Source organism: Pantherophis guttatus, chromosome 3 (genome assembly GCF_059756535.1).
Source record: "Pantherophis guttatus breed Tessera chromosome 3, ASM5975653v1, whole genome shotgun sequence".
In the NCBI taxonomy this organism is placed as follows: Eukaryota; Metazoa; Chordata; class Lepidosauria; order Squamata; family Colubridae; genus Pantherophis; species Pantherophis guttatus.
In genome coordinates this window covers 138004145-138026321 of record NC_142065.1, presented here as the reverse complement: position 1 = coordinate 138026321, position 22177 = coordinate 138004145, and positions in this window count along the sequence as shown.

The window sequence follows — 22177 nt, the reverse complement described above, 5'->3', positions numbered from 1 at the left end:
GCACTTAGACTTGTATACCACTTCATATTTGTTTACAGCACTCTCTAAGGAGTTTACAGAGTCAATATATTGCCCCCAATAAACCCCATATTGTCCTCAGTTTACAGATATCAGAAGGATGGAAGAGTGAATCAACCTTGAACTGGTCAGCATTGAACTCCAGATAGTGTGCAAAGTTAGCTTGCAATACTGTATTATAATCACCACCATTATAATGCCACCAAAGTTCATATACTCATCCCATATAAGGTTATGAGATGGCCCAAAACCATTTATCCTATGTACATGTACATATACATAAAAATGAATACTCAGCAGATACAACCCATTCTCCAATCTTTCAGTCCGTTCTTGAGGCATCTGGATATCATTAAAGATTAAAACTCTTGAACCGAGCAGCCAACATGGATGAGGAAAACCAAGCCCAAAATAAATATATGTCAATTCATCTACAATGCCTGCTCAACCCTTTTAATTCCTTTTTTTTCAACATGCTCATTAAAATTATAAACCAATAAGCATATATCAAGTTGCTTGAACTTAGATATACTTAGGGATTCTAAATATATTTTATGGTTGCAGATCAGGTAATATAATATGACATCTAAATCACTGAGACACTTGCATGCTCAGTTGATTTGATGGCTCACAGTCACATTATTTCGTTTCTGTGAACTGGAAATCATTTTTCATTTCTGCTGCTTGATCATGATATACATCTAAAAATAGCAAATGTGAGATTTTGATATCAGAGACGGGAAATGAAATCTGTTTCAAATAATCTATGCTTTATGGAAATAATTCCCAACAAGTTTTTTTTTTCCCTGACATGTTTGCCTTCTAAAACATCTTAAAGGCCAAGCATGATAGATATTTTTTGAAGTCTAAACCTTGGTTACCTAGATTTTAAGTTCGTTTTCTGGATGTCCAGAATAAGCCCTAAACTTAATAGACAAAATTCTAATAGAAACATTGAAATGGAAGAAGCCATTACAGCATCAGTTCCAATCTTCTCTCAATGCAGAAATCTAAATGGAAACATCTGCACCACAAGATATTTAGTCCTATTTGTATGTATCCTGTGAAAAGGAGTACATTCCTTCCTTACTTGGTAATCGGTAGGCCTATTCAAACCAGCTTATAAAAATTTAAATTTTGTAAGTTCATGCTATGGAGACAATGTAAATCATAATATAGAACTGAATAAGCAACACAATTCATCTTAATCTTTTGTGTTAATGTGAAAAGCTTCAGGCTTAAGATGAAAGGTCGTTTTTATGCCACAAAGATACTCAACCTGGGCATTTTACATGCACCAAAAAGTGAAGAAAAAGCTGATTAATCACAATTTTGGAAGCATGGGGATCACATTGTCCAAATATATATGCCATAGAAGAGACATGATTTATTTCATGCAAGTATTTTGTGTTGATCTGAATAGCTTCCTCCAGTGGGCCTAGTAACCAGAACATTTTTTAGTACTTTCAATATTGTCTGGAAAACATAGACACAAGTGCCAGAAGAGATTGTTGGAGCAATACAAAGTAATGCTGTAGTTTCCCTTTTATTATACATGTGTTTTGTTTTCTGAAACACTCCCATAGAGTGTTTGTATGCACCTTTGTAGATACAAGCCACTTTTTCAAAGCTTGGCACTGGTATTTATAAAGGCTAAGAGAAAACATATTTTATATTTTAAAAGGATAACATATTAAAACCCAGGAGTGGAAATCAAAAAGTAATCTTGTTGTCTGAGAAAAATATGCCTTAATGGGATAACACTCTTGAAAATATTCTGTCTCTAATAAAAGAACCACCCACATCAAACTTTTATGTAATCCCATAGAGATACTTCAAAGAAGATTTCAATATTTGGGAATGTTTATGTGGCATTCTTAATTTATTCCTACAGATATCTTCACCCAATTGTTTTTCCAAATGTGTTCCTTGAAAGGGAACCCTATTTCTTAATGAAAAGCTCAGTGACAATGACTAAGCTGTCCTGGAAGGTATTTAGCAAATATCCTTGCAAAGTGGAATTGTAAGAGCAAGTTTATAGCATTCTATTGTGTGTTGAAATCATAGAACTTTTCAAATTATGAAAATTATTTGAATTATTTCAAATTTCAAATTATGATTTTCACACAAGAAATGTGAGGCTGTGTTTGTGAAAAATCTCCCAGTAAAACACCAGTGAATTCATGGATATTCCATGTAGTATTTTTGAAAGTAGACAGAAGTAGTTTGGAGAATCTTTTAAATTTAAGCTTACGATCCTGGTAGCTCCTAGAGGCTTTGCTTTCCATATGGGGAATATGAGGCGGGTAGACTTAGTTCACCCACATGTAAAAATAAATACTATTAACATGGTAGCTGCTCATTTCTGCATGTGTTCAACACAGCAGCTGTGGGTATGTACAGAGTAGTAGCTGCCATGTTTTTTGCATGAACAAAATGGCAGGTGCCATTTTGTATGGGTGCACTATGGCAGTCACCATTTCACCTTTTCTCTCCCTCCAACACCCTACTCCATCCTCATGATGTGTCTTCCTCTGCCTACGTAAACTACTCATAAGTAGGTATAACTATACTAAGCTACTGAGCCCCCACAAGCTGTAAATCCTCCTTAAATCCAATTTTTTCCTTAACGCACACATTTGTATGTGCAATTTACTCTAATATACACATTGCTTGTACATTTTCTCCGAACCTGTTTCTGTGCACATTTTCAAGTACATATTTCAGTGCATGTGTGTGTTTAGATTCTGAGCAGATCTGGAAAATAGCCAGGCTAGCAATCTCCTGTTGCTAAAAGGGAGAAAGAATAGGACAAATTGTAAGGGGGAAATAGAGTGTGTAATAAGCCAAAATGTGTATATATAGTATTTGTGTTAGACACTATGCTTATCACATTTTCTTCATGCAGTAATAAAAGTATTAGTTTTGTAAATGGGAAACACAACTGAAATTGTCATAGTCTCTGTTTTCTGAAAATATCCTCCCTGCTGTGTGAAGACATTTGTCTTCCCTTCATAGCTGACGTTAGATTGTTTTTATCCAGTTTTATTATTGTTTTTTCCTAGTAATTGTTAATTGTCAGTGTTTATCTTGTTTTATGTTCTGCTTTATTTTGCACGCTGCTTTGATGAGGAAAAATCTAGAAACACTTTAAAGTGATCTTTTAAACTTCTACCATTATGTCAGACTATGAGTATTTAGCAAAATGGCAAGTTGCAGAAAATGAGTTTTAAGGTGGTGAAGGATATGCCCTCCTCATATTTTTCTCCGTGGAAAACACAGGAAGCTTAACTCACTTACCTGGAAGAAGGGAGATTAAGAAATAAAGTCTCAATTTTGCCCCACATATTTATTGTGTATATTAATCAGGGTAGAATGATAATTTCATAAGAAGATACCTGAAGTGATAGCTTGTTTTCTTTGACTGATTTTAGCCATTCTTCTAACGGTGATGTAGGTAAAATCCCTGGCTTTAAATATTAACGCATCCATAATCCCTACGGAAATTATAATTCTGGTCTACCTTGACAGGGTTTTGTAAAGATTATTGAAAGAAATGTAAAGCATTTAAAACCTATGAAAAGTTATATTGAAATTATTACTTTTTTTAAACGGAACTTATAACAGAGAGGTGCGGTGGCTCAGTGGCTAAGATGCTGAGCTTGTCGATCAAAAAGGTCGGTAGTTCGGCGGTTCGAATCCCTAGCGCCATATAATGGAGTGAGCTCCCGTTACTTGACCCATCTTCTGTCAACCTAGCAGTTTGAAAGCATGTAAAAGTGCAAGTAGAAAAATAAGGACCATGTTGGTGGGAAGGTAACAGTGTTCTGTGTGCCTTCAGCATTTAGTCATGCCAGACACATGACCATGGAATTGTCATCAGACAGCGCTGCTCTTCAGCATAGAAACAGAGATGAGCACTGCGCTCTAGAGTGGGGAACAACTAGCACATATGTGCGAGGGGAACCTTTACCTTACAATAGAAAGAACCCATTCCTTGGCACTTTGACATATATCAAACAAATATATGGAAGAACTTTCATATAACTTTGTGGCAAGAGATGGTTATTATTATTTATTAGTAGTAGGTTAATACCAGTTTTAAGAAGATGGGATGAAGTAAAACAAAAGTCTGGTTTGAAACACTACACTCACATTTTGGCTTTTGTCCCCAAATATAAATAACTTTCAATTATTTTCCTATATGTAACCCCTGCAGGAAGATTTTGTTACATTCCATTTCAATGACAGAAAAGCATGTTTTCCAAATTCCTTTTGCTCTTGAAATATAACATGTTTCATATTCTTTCCTATAATTCTTACCCTGTGATATCATGACCTTTCTTTTTCCCCATAACGGCTATAGCTGTTTTTTTCTCTTTTAAATATAACCACAATGAGAAATGGCCTTCTCTTTTAGCTTTCCATCAGTTGAGATGACAGTGACCCAATCATAGATGTAGTGATGGTGCTGATCCAAGATGCATCTGATGTTGATCTCATGTGAGGTATTTTTAGCAGTAAAGGCCAGAAATATAGATCTGTCTTGTGGTATGAGATAGTCTGCATCTCCATAAGAACTTTGGAAGAAATTGTAATAATGGTGACAGATAGTATTCATTCAGCTTCATTATATCCCCATTATATATAGGGGATGATGCTGAACTTCCCACATATAGTACATCTGATGTTGGCCTTATGCAGGGGTGGGTTGCTAGGGATTCATAGGAGTTGGGAAAACCTCTAGCTAAGATTTGGTGCAGTTCGGAGAACCCCCAAATCCCACTCCTGGCTGGCCCCATCCGCCCGACCCAGCCCCTTCCAAGAGTCCCCACACAGTCTGTTTTGAATGCTGGTAAGTGCAGGGCATGCACGGAAGCTTGGGGAGGGCAAAAAACGGCCTGCTGGAAGTTTGGGAAGGCCAGAAACAGGGCCACTTCTGGGTTCCAGAGTGCCTCTGGAGCCTGGGGAGGCCGTTTTCGCACTCTCAGAGGCTCGAGGAAAACCTCCAGAGCTCAGGGAGGGCAAAAATGCCGCCCTCCACTGTGGTGCAGGAAGCTGACTAGGCCATGCCCACCCAGCAACCAGGCCGAGAACCCCTTGCTAAAATTTTTGAAGCCTGCCCCTGGCCTTAGGTTTGTTGGTATTCTGACTTTGTGTTAAGTGGAAATACAGGTCCACCTCATGATATTAGATATCTTGAACCTAACAGCTTCAGAGAAGGCAAAATGGAGCACATTCTGCTTCCCTTAGATGTCCATGATGTATTACATTCTCTTTTCAGAAATATGCCCAGGAAAAGGGAAGAAGGATGGCTGTTGTTATCTGTGAATCATTACTTTTTTTTTTGAGAGGGGAGGGATTTCCACTCCTATGATGCTGTACTGTGGGCCTTTTTGATGAATGGGGTGGTACCGCCTGCCTTGAAAGAGGTGGTTGTGTGCACCCTCTTTAAACGACCATCCTTGGATTGAATGTTCTTGACAACTGTCAAGTAGTTTCTAACCTTTTTTTTCGAGAAATGTTCAGAAACCATCAGTCTGTACTTGATGGGGACCAAAGGTGGATTTCAGCAGGCTCTGACCAGTTTTGGAGAACCGGTAGTGGAAATTTTGAGTAATTCAGAGAACCGGTAGTAAAAATTCTGACTGGCCCCGCCCCATCTATTCTCTGCCTTCCAAGTCCCAACTGATCGGGAGGAAATGGGGATTTTGCAGTAACCTTCTCCTGGATTGGGGAGGGAATGGAGATTTTACAGTATCCTTCCCCTGGAGTGGGGTGGGAATGGGGATTTTTTAGTATCCTTCCCCTGTCACACCCACCAAGCCACACCCACCAAGCCATGCCATGCCCACCAAGCCACACCTATAGAACCGGTAGTAAAAAAAATTGAAACCCACCACTGATGTGGACCCTGGAGGAAACAAATGAACTAGACCCATTTGAGTCTGATTTCAGATCAGGATTTAGTGCTGAGACAGCCTTGGCCATGCTTGCTGATGACCTGTAGTTGAGCAGGATGGAGATTTTGGTATCCTTCTGATCCAGCTGCACCATTTAACTTTAGTTCTCTTCCTTTCTCCAGGGCTGGTTTCAGTCAGTGCTCGTTGAGAGAGACCTATCCTTTCCTGTGTGGGATTCTATACTTTCTCCATGAAACCTCTGGATGAATCTGCCAGTTTGGGGTTCACTATCCTCAGTATGCTGATGATACCCAAAATTATCTTTGGAAGGAAGCTGTTAAGGTTCTGCCCCAGTTTCAATCCTTTGAGATAGATCAGACAAGGAAACCAAAGCCGTAAATGCTAATATTACTTTTATTGTAGGGTTACAGCAAAAACAATCTTGCAAGTCTGAATGTGCCTCCCTCCTTCCTGCCTTTATCCTAAATAGAACTAGGTAGGCTCAAGTTTGACATGTTTTCTCAAATTACATCTCTGCTTTGTGCTCCAATTTCTCTTATGTGACCATTGACTTGGCTGCTGCTCTTCCCTTTGTATCTCAAAATTGTTCTCCTAGCTCAGGAGTCAGCAACCTTAAACACACAAAGAGCCATTTAGACCTGTTTCCCACAGAAAAGAAAATACTGGGAGCCACAAAACCCTTCCCGTGCCTGACTATTTTCTGAGTGGCCACAGTACTAGCATATTTCCTTGAGTTAAATGTTCTGTTTTCTTCTGAAACTTTTTTTCCCTTAGATTTATCCGTGGTTGGCCTACCGGGTGTCGAAAAGCTCAATAAATTGTTTGCCGGTGGGTATCACACATTGGCAGTTGTAACACATATTTTGAGTGACACGGAGCACCAGCAGAGGGATGAAAGAGCCACATGTGGCTCCAGAGCTGCGGGTTGCTGACCCCTGTCCTAGCTCCTTACACCCAGTGGCTGCAGCTTGGTAGATTTGGATGGGGAGTAACTGTGTACAGACAATTTGTAAATAACATCATTTTTTAAAATAGTTATCATAAACTAGAACTAGATGCAAAGAAAGAATAAGAAAGCAATCTTCATTCACCAGCTGGAGAGAGTGTTGGTTAAATCAACGAGGGTGAGAGTACTTGTTTGGTGCATAAAAGTTCAGCTTATGGGAAAGTTAAATCAGATGTCTGTGTGGAAATGTCTTTTGAATTTAGTGAGAGACAATATTTCTGCAGATAAACATGGATTAGATTTATGCTGTGAGATTGTCACAATGTTATCTTCAGAATTAAGATAATAGAGTCTCACTTTTCTACTTGTGGAATGATGTTTCAACCTTGAAAAGAACATAAGCTGCCCAGGCAAAGATAACAGTATATTTTTTCTGGTGCAGCTGCTGCCAGCCAACTGCTCGTTTTAGCATCTAGTTGGATAGAAAAAGAGATTATTTCTCCTTTTTTTTTTCCCTTTTGGGTATCTACCATCTGTTTTTTCTTCTATTTTTTTTTAAAAAAATCAAAACTCTTTCTTACCAAGAAAGGAAATGTGCCAGCTTTATTCCAGCTTATTTTAAAATTAGTTTTTCGGTGTCTGGCAATTTGATTCAAACAATATTAAACAAAAGTGCACTAGTTTAAGATTTTAGTACATACTATCCTGGCAATATGTTCAGTTCCAATAAATAGATAGGAATGTGTTGAAAATCAGGATGTTACAGTGATCCGAATACCAGACTAGTCTTAGAAACACCTGGATTCATATCCTACTCAGTCACGATGCTCATTAGAGTCATGATTTTCAACCTAACTAATTTCAGATTTGCTGGCATATTTGCAATATATTATCATCCAAGACAATTTGACAAGTTTCACTAGAAAGTGGTTATATTTTTTAAATTGATCGATTGATTTGATTTTTGTGGCCACTTGAAGATTTGATTCTGGGCAGTTTATAGCAGATTAGTAAAATAAAAAGTACAAAAAAATACCAACAATAGTGTAAAAATATTTTCTGAGAACAAATCCAATAAACACCCAACAATGGGATAAATCATGTTGCATCTAATTTCCCAAACTCCATACCCTGAAAATAATCTAGGTCTTCGGTGTTTTATAAAAGGCTAGCACAGTTGGGGCCAAACTATGGGAGGAAATCAGTGGTGAAATCCAAATATTTTTACTACCAGTTCTGTGGGCGTGGCTTGGTGGGTATGGTGTGGCTTGGTGGGCGTGGCTTGGTGGGTGTGGCAGGGGAAGGATACTGCAAAATCTCCATTCCCTCCCCACTCCTGGGGGAAAGATATTGCAAAATCTCCATTCCTATCCCACTCTGGGACCAGCCAGAGATGGTATTTGCCGGTTCTCTGAACTACTCAAAATTTCTGCTACCGGTTCTCCAAACTGCTCAAAATTTCCACTATCAGTTCTCCAGAACCTGTCAGAACCTGCTGGATTTCATCCCTGGAGGGAATGCTGTTCTAGATAGCAGGCACTATGACAAAAAAAGGTCAATTTTTGCTCTACAATAATAAAACTAAAATCAAACAAAATATTTTTAGATTTTAAGGACACAATCCTTCTTTTAATTTCTGAGAAAAATAAAAGTAAGACCAGTGAAGGCATCTTTTACCATGGATTAGCATTTTAAGTACACAAATTCAAAAAGAGATGATTCACAGCTATATTTATGTGTAATGTAAGATAAGATAAGATAACTTTTATTGTCATTTTTTTTTTACTGTGAGCACACTGGCCCACATTAAAAATGAAATTCTGTTGCCTTCTCTCAAGAGAAAGTGTATATCTACCCAAACACATACATAACACACCTATATACATGCCAGGGGTGGTACTCACTTACCTTCGCTACCGGTTCGCAAATGTAAATGCACGCACCAGCTCTGCACATGTGCAGGGCCTTCCACACATGCACAGAGTGTCAAAAATGGGATGTGATTATGTCCGGATGGGTGGGCGGAGCCTCCCGCCACTGCCGCTACCAGTTTGCCCGATCCGGATAGAACCGGCTAAATACCACCACTGTCACATGCTATACACCTGTATAAATATATATTTGCAACACACACGCACACGTGTGTGTGTGTGTGTTAATCTCTATCAATTTTGAATACATAGCAGAAAGAGGAAACTTGAGAGTTCACAAGGTTGATGCTATATGGAACAAAACTGTGACAGACTCTAGATGTTCTGCTTCAGATACCATGAAGCCTCCACCCAGAAGGTAACAAGAAAAACAGGTTGTGAAGAGGATGTGTAGTGTCCCAGACAATCCTGTGGACTCACTTATATTTTATATCCTGGATAGAAGGAAGTGAACTACCAATGATCTTTTCTGCCATCCTCACCACTCTGCACCGCCTGCCTGTCTGAAGCAGTAATGCTTCCAAACCAGACAGTAATGCAATATGAGAGGATGCTCTTGATCATCCCTCTATAGAAAGTGGTAAGGACAGGGGAAGGAAGATGAACTTTTCTCATGTGATACAGAAAATGCAGGCGCTGCTGTGCCCGCTTCACCAGTGTCTCACAGTCTCTCGGTAATGGAAAGAGTGTAGCTCAACTGATAAATAATATTCAGACTATAGGTTGAAAAACACCTTAATTCCAAATTGATTTAGAAGTCAGTAGAAAAAGGAACTAGAAGAAGCAACTACTTTGAAATTAGGTTGTTTTTTTTCTTTATGCTTCCTGACAAACTCTGCCCTTTTGAATAAGCCACTCGGTTGCTCTTCCACCAGTAATTTCTTCTTCAAATGGGGTTCTAAAATCTTTGAACTTTATGACTCAGTGACTGAAACCTGATTCTGCTGATAATTTCCCTATGAAATGAACTGGATTCTTAACATTCACATATTAAGGATATTGACATAGACTGTCTCCATGATTTAGGATCCTAGACTACGTCTTGGAGCGTGCGATGGGAATCAATATGTAAAACAATCTCCCCTCTTCATAACGCTGCCAGTTTAAATCTGGATGATAAGAAGCAATAACAACACCACTCTCTTCATTTGTAATTAAGATTTCAGGTAAAATATTGTCCAAGAATGGCCTGGAGGTATCGCTCTGGAATTGAGATATGGTAGAGGCAGAGCACTGATCTTAATGCATACAAATGCACTGTGCCTATATTTCTATGGCTTTGAACACAAAGGAAGAAAATAATGAGAATCATACTTTGTTACTGAAATATTATAAGATTTTTATCAAATATAAGCATTCAACCAAAAGAGTTATTCTTCTTACAATAAAAGAGGAGGGAACTTTTGTAAATTAGACTTCTTTTGATTTGGACAGGGCATTTATTCTCTTGGATTTTACTCTGCTGGAAATAGAGTGATGAATTAAACAGAATATATGCATATTGTTTAACTCTGTTTTTAATGCATATCTCAAACAGTTCATCATTCCCGGTATGAAAAAGAGATTGAAAAGTTGGTAGACCCAAGAGCATAACTGATTTGCTCAGGCTGCTTCAATAAGGAAGTTACTGTTTTTCACTTTTTGAATAAATTGTGCTAAGGCATAAATAAGAATGAACAAAATCTTAATTTTAGTACCAGATGGACTTGAACTTCTCTATAACATGCAATGTATAGTAAAATATAACTAAAGCAGGACCTGAATATGGTGCCATTTGTTGCCACTTCAGACAGGCATCAGATTCATCTAAATTGGGAGACCAAATCTGTAGTTGTAAAAGGAATATCTCTACAAAAAAAACCTGAATTGAGTTGAAATACAGTGTGAGTGACAGAATACTCCTGCATTTCAGAAAGGTAAATACCTTGTTTGCCATGCTATAGCCATTCCTCACTAAAAGAGCAGAATAGGAACAGGGGGAGTAGAAGAGGGAACCAAGTGAATCAAGGGAGTAACATATTATTTTAATTACAGGGATATAATAATGATAGCACTTATAGTATATAACACAATATATAATAATAGTAGCAGAATATCAGGGTATAGCCCAATCTATAAGGATGAAGTCAGGAAAGCTAAAACTCAGAATGAACTAAGACTTGCAATAAATGTCAAAAACATTAATAAAAGATTTCTTTTAACATGTAAAAAAAACAAGAAAAAATTCAAGGAAACAATCAGCCCACTAATGGGAGAAGATGGCAAGGAACTGATGGGCAGCAGGGAGAAATCAGAGCTGCTTAATTCATTCTTTGCATCTCTCTTCATGCAAAAGGAAAAAAATAGCCCAAAAATGGAATGGTTAAAAAACAGACTCGGAATACAAATTAAAATAGGCAAGAAAATGGTAAGAGAACACCTGTCTGCCCTAGACAAGTTCAAATCAATAGATCCAGATGGATTACATTCCAGAGTTCTGAAGGAGGTGGCAGATGTGATCTTGGAAGCATTAAACCTATCTTTCAAAGATCCTGAAGTACCAGAGAAAAACCAAAGGACTGAAAAAGAGCTGATGTGGTTCCCATCTTCAAAATGGAGAAAAAAGATCCAGGAAACTACAGAACAATCAGCCTGACATCAATACCTAGGAATATTCTGGAAAAGTTAATCAAGCAAGAGATCTGTGAACATCTAGAAGCAAGCAAAATTATAACCAGAAGCCAATGTGGGTTTGTCAAAAACAGATCATGCCAAACAAATCTTATTTCATTCTTTGACAAAGTGACTACATTAGTGGACCAGAAAAATGATGTGGACATAGTATATTTGGATTTCAGGAGACATGTGACAAAATAAACCACTTCTTACTTCTTAATAAGTTAGAAAAATGTGAGATAGAGAGCATCACCACTAGATGGATTCATAGCTGGCTGACAAACTGCACTCAACCTGTAGTCCTTAATAGAACTACATCTACATGGAGAGAAGTAAGCAGTGCGGTACCCCAAGTTTCTGTCTTAGGCCCAGTCCTTTACAATATCTTCATAAACAATTCAAATAGAGAATAGAAGGATGATTTTCAGATGATACAAAGCTGTCAAGAATAGCCAACACCTCAGAAGATAGACTCAAGATCCAAAAGGATCTCAACAGACTTGAACACTGGGCCCTATCTAACAAAATGAAATTCAATGTAGAGAAAAGTAAGGTTTTATACTTAAGGCAAGAAATATCAAGTGTATAGGTAGAGAAGAGGTGCAGCCTGGCTCAATAGCAGTGACTGTGAAAGGGATCTTGGAGTCCTAGTGGACAATTACTGAAATATGAGCCAGCAGTGTGCTGTGCCTGCCAAAAAAAGCCAATGCACTCTTAGACTACATTAATAGAGGGATAGAATCAAGATCATGTGAAGTGTTAGTACCACTTTATAATCCCTTGGTAAGACCACACTTAGAATACTGCATCCAGTTTTGGTCACCAGAATTTATAAAAAGATATTGAGACTCTGGAAAGAATGCAGAAAAAGCAACAAAGATAATTAGATGGCTGGAGGCTAAAACATATGGAGAATGATTGCAGGAATTGGATATATCTAGTTTAATGAGAAGAAGGACTAGAGGTGACATGATAGCAGTGTTCCAATCTTTTAGGGGCTGGCACAAAGATGAGGGGGTCAACCTGTTTTCCAAAGCACCAGCAGGAAGACAAGAAGCAATGCATGGAAACTAATCAAGGAGACAAGGAACCTAGAACTAAGAAAATTTCCTAACAGTGAGAACAATTAACCAGTGGAATGGCTTGCCTTTAAAAGTTGTGGCTGCTCCACCACTGTAGGTTTTAAAGAAGAAATTGGACAGCCATTTGTCTGGAATGGTATAGTATCACCTGCTTGATCAGGAGGTTGGACTAGAAGATCTCCAAGATCCCTTCTAGCTCCGTTATTCTGTTACTTTAGAAAACTTCTTTGTTTACTAATTTCATTTTCTAATATGGGACTGTATTGAAAGCAATTCTAATTACTCGTGTAATGCAACAATTCCTTCAGAATGGTCATAAATATATATTTGAAAATTTTGGAACAATTTCTTTATCCTCTACCCTTCACCTCCACCACCCAAACATTTCATCATATCTGAACAGAATAATTTAACATTTACCATTACCCCAACCATATTCTTTTCAGCAATAAATTGGCAATGAGTCTTACAGAAGTTTTAGAAGTTTAATATCTGATACCCAGAATGTATTTGTCATAGAGTTCATCAAGGTACCCAGGAATAGTTCTCAGATAAATCAATATTATGCTGTTACACTTATATATGTAAAAGGTGTGATTAAACACAATATGCTCTGGTATTTTAGTGCCCATCTGGAATACAAGAGCAGATTCTGTAACTATACTAATGAAGAAATACTGAGTGGAAATCATCCCTATAATATTTGACACAGTGACCTGCTGAAGCTACTTCAGGACCTGAACTCTCATTATGGGCATCTACCAACTTTATTACATTTGTGCTTGATCATAGCCCAGGTCTTCAATGAAAGTGAGGGAAAGATGCTTATGGAAGTATCTTTAATCTTATCATTTATATGATGTTTTCTTTCTCATATTTTTCTAAAAGGTACTGGGTCCGCTTTTCGGATCAACCAAATATTGATTCATTGGTTGTGAATCAATTGGTTGAGAATTGATTGACTGGCTTGTCACCCGAGCCTGATGTCATGGCTGAGGCAGAGTGACTGGTCCCAGCTGGCTATGGTAGGACTAGAACTAGACTAGAACTCACACTCTACTGGTTTTAACCTAAAGACTTAACCATTAGAGCAAATCTGGTCTCAAAAATAAATGTTATAATACCTCAATACTAATACTATTTATATTAATATTATACTAGCGTACTAGTGTATTTATACTAATATAAATATTATATTAGCACTATATTTGTATTAGTTGTACTATTTTGATGTTAAAGAGAGTGCTAAAATTCAGAGTATCCAAGCAGCAACTATAAGATTAATTTCCTCTGATTTTTTCATCCAAAAAAATGTGAAACGGCATGGTAGGAAGGAAGGTTTGCCAGAAACTTCATCTACCAAGGATATCTTTTGCATTCATGACATGCTGACAAATGATAGAAAGCTATGATTAACTGAGGCATGAATATAAATTGAAGATGCTTCTATGCTTCTACTGCAGGACACCAACAAAGTGAATTGGAAAGCAAGATGACAATCATAAATTATATTTGGTATTTTCACCCAGAAGGCTTTCCTTGTTCGAAGAGCAGTAGGCTTCAAAATTCAAAAAAACGTAATATGGAACTCTGAGCTTATAATAAATCAATAAAATGTTTCTTTTACTTTTTAATGTCTTTCATGTTTAAAAGAATTTTGAAATTGCCTCTATGTAAATTACAAGTTTGCATACTTTTATTAATTCATAAATTCAAGTTCAAGAATGTAGAATGTGTACACACACAAAATAAAATTTTCAAAAATCAGACTATAAAGGATTTAAAGGGATTTTACATTTTAAAATAGATGCTATATTGTTTCCTGGCAAAGCTAAAATGAATGATTCAAACTATCCTCTTCTTTTAAAAGTTAAGTGGAAGATTTTAAGCAAGATTTCTTTCACCTTTCCTATTCATTTCTCCTTTTTTGTACTTTGTAGAACCTTTTATATCATTGCCTTATTTCTTAGTTTCTCTTCCAAGAGATTAAGATGGTTTCTCCTTCATTTTTATCTCCACAACAATTATCCTGTGAAGTAGGTTGTGCTAAGAGAAAGTGACTGGCCCTAAATCACCCAGTGAGATTAAGTGGCTGAAAATAGATTTGACCTTGGATCTTTTTAGGCCTACCTAATTCACTACCTGAAACATTCATTCAGTTGTATATATTCCCTCAGAACCCTTCACCATGACAATTAGATTAGAGAAAATGACTGAACTAAAGTCATTATCTAAGCTTCTCAACAATGGAGCCAAAATCTAGATCAGGGGTGTCAAACTTGCAGCCTGCAGGCTGGATGCATCACATGCTGGCCACGCCCATTCCCAGTTTAGCGAAGGGGGAAAAAGTTGTGATATGTTACGTAATAACAACGTGTCAATAAGAGTTCGACACTCCTGATCTAGATCAATACAGACTCTAGGAATCTGCAAAGTGCATGAATAAAGTACATGCTATTGGATTAAGACAGATTCCAGTCCAGGTTCAAGTCCTGCCTCAGTCATGGAATAAATTTATATTTCTTGGTCCAATCAATATTTCTTCTCTGGGAAAGAAAAATGGGAAGAATGAATGCATGAGGCTTCATATCTGGAGATTTCGGATATCAGAATCCATATTTTTTGCCTCAGTGGAAGAATCTGTCACTTTATCAATTTTGCACATACCATCATTCTTAAAATGCAGAAATGTTATTTAAGATTTTATCTGAGAAACAAAACAAAACAAAACAAAATGGTCACTTATCTTTACTCATAGTTCTCATCTAAGACTTTTCTTAAAGTCTGTAGCAATCTTTTCTGACTTCTCCACTATCCAAAAATCTCTTTCCAAAATACAACCACCATTTTTCCATCGCTATTAAAAGACATACTCATACATTTCAGTTAAACCTAGAATCCAGGTTTGAAACATTTTTCACCCTGAGATTAGATTGGTCCTGTCTCCATTGGGTTTTTATAAGAAAACCTTGAAAACCTGACTTTGTGATGCAACCTAGGCCTTGGGCATAGGTTAGAGTCCATCTCCTAGTTGTATGGATGATAGATTAGATTATGCCTAGCTGCTATGTGTTTAAATTTTTGTTTTATTTTATATTATGCACGTTACATTATGCACACACAGACACAGACACAGACACACACAAATCTCTGTCTGTCTGTCTGTCTGTCTGTCTCTCTCTCTGTCTCCCTCTCTGTCTCTCTGTCTTTCTCTCTCTCTGCCTTTCTCTCTCTCTTATCTATCTTGTATTTATTTTTGTGCCTTTGACTCAGTTTTTATCCCTGAAGACTGCCTGGACAAGTCCACATAGTTTTCTTGACAAAATTTGTAGAAATCTTCACCCATTGCTTTCTTCTTGGACTGAGAGATAGTGATTGTCCTAAGGTTACCCACATATGCATATACTAGTTTTGTTTTCTCTGTTTGAATAATTAAGACGAGGTGTTGTGTGTGGGGGGACAGAGGGAGAGAAAGATGATGTGATAGATTTTGATGGGTTTCTGGATAAAAAGAAAATACACCAAAATATACTTTATACATTTAAAATCCCTAGAGATATAGAAATATAGAGAATATTTGTGTATGTGTGTGTGTTTGTGTGCACATATGATGCTCATACTGTATATACAGGTAGCTCTTAACTTACAACCATTGATTTAGTGATGGTTCAAAGTTACAACAACACTGAAAAAAAGGGAAATATAAACACTTTTTACACTTAAAACTGTTGCAGCATTCCCATGGACACATGGTCAAAATTTAGACATTTGGCAACTGGCATATATTTATGGCAGTTGCAGTGTCCCAGGATCATGGGATCATATTTTGTGACTTTCTGACAAGCAAAGACCATGGGAAAGCCAAACTCATGACTTAACAACCATGTTATTAACTTAATAACTCCAGTGATTTACTTAACAATTGTGTTAAGAAAGGTCATAAAATTGGCCAAAACTCACTTAATAATTGTCTGGGCTCAGATGTGGGTTTAAGGACTATTGGTATTAGTTGCAGATGGTCTAAAACACTATTAACTAAGGCTCATTCAGCCCAGACCAACATGACTGAATTGAGGTACGACTTTGTCTTGACAAATGTGAACATTTTTAAAGTAATTTTACACAGAAATCATCAATCATGATAATGAAGAGGAAGCTAGTTTCAGTCACTACTAAATATTTTAATAATTACAATAAGGGAAAAGGGACATGACAAGATAATACTTAGATGGACATAAATCAGCACTAAGTCATTTATAACTTTTTGTCATATGCTTCCAAAAGCAATTTACACATAGGTATGATATACTTATCTTTGAAATACCATTTTTTAATAATCTGGAAAGAGAAAATAAAGGAAGATGAGCTGGAAATAGGCTAATATGTTGATTTGAATAGCTAATGAAACTTTAAGGGCTGATCTCATTAAACTATTCTTGTTTGCAAATATAAAATAACAACAACAACAACAACAATAACATGTAACTGCAAAAAACTGCGCTACTTGGAACATCACACATTTTAAGAAGATACTTGGTTGATACCTAGGATGCTAGCAGCAATCCGTATCAACCATCAGCGCCAGTCAATGATATTTGTGATACATTTTAAATGTGATAAATTTTAAATGACTGAGTTTCATGTTTAATGAATAAAAGAGATAATAATAATTTCTGATATGATTACATTTAGGAAGCAAAAGTACTAATTTCCTTGTAATTTTTTTAGCTTTTTGCATGTTATTCTTTTCTTATTTCCTCTTTTTTCTTTTTCCCATTTTTGTTTTCACAGTCCAAAGTGATTTGTGATATTTCCCTTGGTTTTAGTGAAATCGCTTATGATATCAGTTAAGGTGAGATGTTCCTAGTACTACTGTGTGTACCAGTGGTGGGTTTCAAATTTTTTTACTACCGGTTCTGTGGGTATGGCTTGGTGGGCGTTGCTTGGTGGGCATGACAGGGGAAGGATGCTGTAAAATCTCCATTCCTTCCCCACTCCAGGGGAAGGTTACTGCAAAATCCCCATTTCCTCCTGATCAGTTGGGACTTGGGAAGAAGAGAATAGATGGGGGCAGGGCCAGTCAGAGGTGGTATTTACCAGTTCTCCAAACTACTCAAAATTTCTGCTACCGGTTCTCCAGAACTGGTCAGAACCTGCTGAAACCCACCTCTGGTGCGTACCTTTGAATCAGTCTTGCTTCCTGACAACTGCGTGAACAAGTCCCTGCAGTTCTCTTGGCAAGATTTTGGAAGTGGCTTGCCATTGTCTGCTTCCACTTAGTTATTTTTTGTGCCTAAGGTGGAACTAGAATTCCAAGTCTTCTGGTTTCTTACTTGGTGTCTTAATTATTATATAAAACTGGCTTTCAGCATTACTTTAAGCTTCTTGAAATTATGAAAATCAAGGTTTTAAAAAAATCTACAAAGAAACTTAAGGACGAATGGTTCTAATTAAAGACAGCAGTTTTAATACAGCAGAAAGATCCAGAAACTTCCAAAGACTAAGGAGTTACCTTTCTTCCCACTTTTGACTTTAACCTTTCTTGGTTACGCTTTATTATAGAAGCACAGAAATAAATCAAGGTGAACTTATAAAAGTCCCTAATTGTGATTATTTTATATACTGACTTTTGACATTCTTGCTATTGAATGAAGAATTGCTGCTACTCAGCCTTTTCCATGATAATATCCTGCCTAAATTTGGGTCATTACAACCTCTTTTCACCTCAATAAACATGGCCAGTGGTTAGAGATGATGAGAGAAGTAGTCTAAAAGAAGAAGCTTATAAATGAACTCATGCAGATTTATAAGGCATGGTTTATTTCAACATAGTACCCTGAATCAATTATCATTATTTGACTCCACACATGTTGATCCATCAGCTTCTCAAGTGTGACATGATTAACCACCACTCTCTGTGGGAGAAATCTCTCTCTCTCTCTCTCTCTCTCACACACACACACACACACACCTGCAATTTCTGAAAGTATTCAAACTTATAAATGCTGGCACAGAAGAAAATTCAGCCAGAATTCAAAGATATAATTAAGGAACAAACTCATACTCTCTAGAACATTTCAAACCTCATTTAATAATATTTTAATTGGAAATGGCTGTCACTTCAGTCGATGGATATTATCATTGTCTTTGTGAAAATGCTAGAAATTTGAATTTGCTGAAGTACTTAAATAATTGAAGCCATTTCACATGAATGCAACTGCTTCAATCTTATGTAAATGTTTTGTTCTGTTTAAGACATCTATTTTGGCAACATGCAAATCATATGCAGACCAAATATAATATATTTATGTTTCTCATGATCAATAACACCATTGCATTATTTCTAAAAAGTTGATACACATCAGCTTTGTACATCAGTTGATACACAAAGCAATGTGAAAAGTACATTGAGTTAAAGAAGTAATATGAAAAAGAAGGATCTAGTGCTCAAAACCTTCAAATTTTACTTTATATGTAACAATTCAAATTTTCAGATTCCCCCCCCCCCATCTAGATGGATACATGTAGAGAAAGAACAGCACATGAAATAATAACTAATTCTAGCAATGGGCTGTTGCACATGCCCAGTATATAAATCAGATCACCAGCATTTATGTCAATCATTTATTTGAAGCCTAGAACTGGAAGCAGATCATTTCACCCAATTTCCTTCTACTTGCATTAATAAAACGCCCACTTCTGAGCAAATCAGTAAAGCATGCAACAAAAATAGTCAAGTTGTAATCAAAATATCAGTTTACATTTGAAGAATGAAATATATAGGACAGAATGAACTCATGGAAACATTTCAAAATGAGTAAAGGATATCTATTATAATTCATCACACAAGAAGTGCAACTGCAAAAATATCAGATCAAGCTTATTAAAAGAAAAATAGCTTGGTTACTAAATATACCTATTCAAATCTTGTGCCTATCCTATTTCATAATGTGGGCTAGTGGGATTCATCTTCAGTTAACAAAAAATAGTCCAAGACACTATAGGAATCATAGAAAACTCTGATAGAATTGGTTCATAAGCATCCCAGGAAGGGAAGTTGGAAAAGTGACAAAAGTGTGTTGTGAGTCAAATCCTGCCCCTTAAATCCATGTGTATGATGTCACAATATAAGTATGAAAGGGTGGAGTTTCCATCTCATTATATATATTTTATTTATTTTTTATTTTATATCCAATTTATATACCGCCCTTCTTCCTGAGGACTCAGGGCGGTGTACAGCTGAATAAAATTACAAACATTAAAATAGTATTAAAAGAATATATATAAATTTGGCCCTGTAATTTAAACTGGGGCTGCAGAAAAACCTTGGTTACGTAGGGAAAACCTGGCTAGAAGAAAAACACACATAAACCCTACGAAGAAGTAAGAATATATATCTTCCTGTGTAATCCAGTTTTGAGATGAGGTAGATCAGCAGACTGTTGTGTCTGGAAAATTAGAACGTACATGAGATTGCCACCCACTCCCATGTCCGGGAATGGCCCAAGAGGGAGGGTCTGACTGCCGTGCCATCTATCACAGAAAGGGCGTATCAGGTAAGACCACTGCCCATTCTCATGATGGTGGGCACGGCAGTCATGCCTGGGACATATCAAAGCCAATGTCCTATAGGGTGGAATCTGGCCGGACCCGGGCAGCAGTCTCCAGAGAATTCCTCGGAACTCTCCTTCCAAACCCTGCATCAGCTGAGGCATAGGTATCCAACCTTTTATGCCAGATGAACGGAGTAGGAGAGGACCAGGTGGCCACCATGCAGACTTCCTCCAGGGGAGCCCTGGTGGACCAAGCCGCTGATGTGGCCACGCTCCTTGTGGAGTGTGCCGTAATATTCCGGGGAACCAGCAAGGCTTGGACTGAATAAGCCATAGCTATGGTAGCTCTGATCCACTGGCCAATGGCCAAAGAAGACAGCTTGGCGCCCATGGAAGCAGGCTGGAAGGCGACAAACAGAGCTTCCGTACGACGGAAAGAAGATGTGCGGGCAATGTAGATCTTAAAGGCTCTGCAAACATCCAGAGTGTGCCATGTTCGTTCTAGTCGGTGCTGAGGAGAAGGGCAGAAATTGGGAAGAACAAGTTCTTGCGATCTGTGAAAACAGAGTTGATCTTGGGAATAAACGCCGGATCCAGACAAAGGACTACCTTGTCCGCATGAAAAATACACAGATCTTATCGAACTGACAGGGCCGCCAATTCAGAAATCTGGCGGGCTGAGGTTATGGCTACCAGAAAAGAGACCTTGAATGACAGGAATTTGAGGTCCACCTCCCGAAGAGGTTCAAAGGGGTGTCTAGTGAGTGCTGACAATACCTTGGTAAGATCCCAAGTAGGGAACCTGTGTATGACTGGAGGTCTGAGGTTTGTAGCTCCATGTAAAAAACTGTGAATCAAAGGGTCTTTAGACAGAGAGAGACAGCTGACGAGTAAGACAGAATAGATGAAATAGCCGATACCTGGCGCCACAGAGTATTTGGAGAGAGACCAGAAGAGAAATTTTCTTGCAGGAAACCAAGGACTTGAATGACCGATGCTGAAGTGGGCACGATACTGTGCCTTCTACACCATCTGGAGAAAGCAGACCATGTGGCATCGTAAATGCGAGTGGTAGATCTGCGTCGAGAGGCTTGAATGGTTGCGATGACATCTGGTGGAACCTGAGCCTCCATCAAGAGGAACCGCTCAATCTCCAAAAGGCTAGCTGGAAGGACTGTGGATCTGGATGAACTAGCTGTCCTTGCAGGAGTGATACCTGACTGTCTGGAATTCTCCAGGGCGGGGCCACCAATAGGGACACTAGGTCCGCAAACCACGGATGATGAGGCCAATGAGGGGCCACCAGTACCAGTTCCTCCTTCTCTCTGATCAGTTTCCGGATCACCCTGGCTACAAGAGGAAAGGGAGGAAAGGCGTAGAGAAGGATTCCCTTTGGCCACAGGTTGCGTAAGGCGTTGACTGTTTCCACTCCCTGGGCGGAGAAACGGGAAAAGAAATGGGGTAGTGGATGGTTGACTGCCAAGGCAAACAGATCCACTTGAGGATGGCCGAACCATTTGGAAAACTCCTGGAACAGATGAGGATGTAGGCTCCACTCTGCCGGGTCGATCGTAGTGCGGCTGAGGGAGTCCGCTTGAACATTGGACACCCCCGAAACGTGTTCTGCATGGAGAGACATCAGGTGGGACTTGGCCCAGAGCCACAGCCGAAGAGACTCCTGAAGAAGAGCTCGGGAACGGGTCCCTCCTTGTCTGTTTATGTGAGCTTTGGCAGTGATGTTGTCCGTGAGGATGAGGACATCCCTGCCCTGGACCTGGGCCCAAAACCCCTGCAGGGCTAGGAAGATCGCCCTGAGTTCTAGGAGATTTATGTTGAGATCATGTTCCTGTGTGGTCCACCTGCCCTGAATCATGTGCGTCTCCAGATGAGCACTCCAAGCTACAAGGCTGGCATCCGTCATTATGACTAACCGTTGAGGTTCAGGAACAAGCTGCCCTTGGAGACATTCTCTGGTGTCCACCACTTGAGAGAGTCGACGGCGGTGCTGGTCAGATGAAGTAGGAGGGTTGAGGTACTGTTGAGGTTTCACTGGTAAGACAGAAGAAAC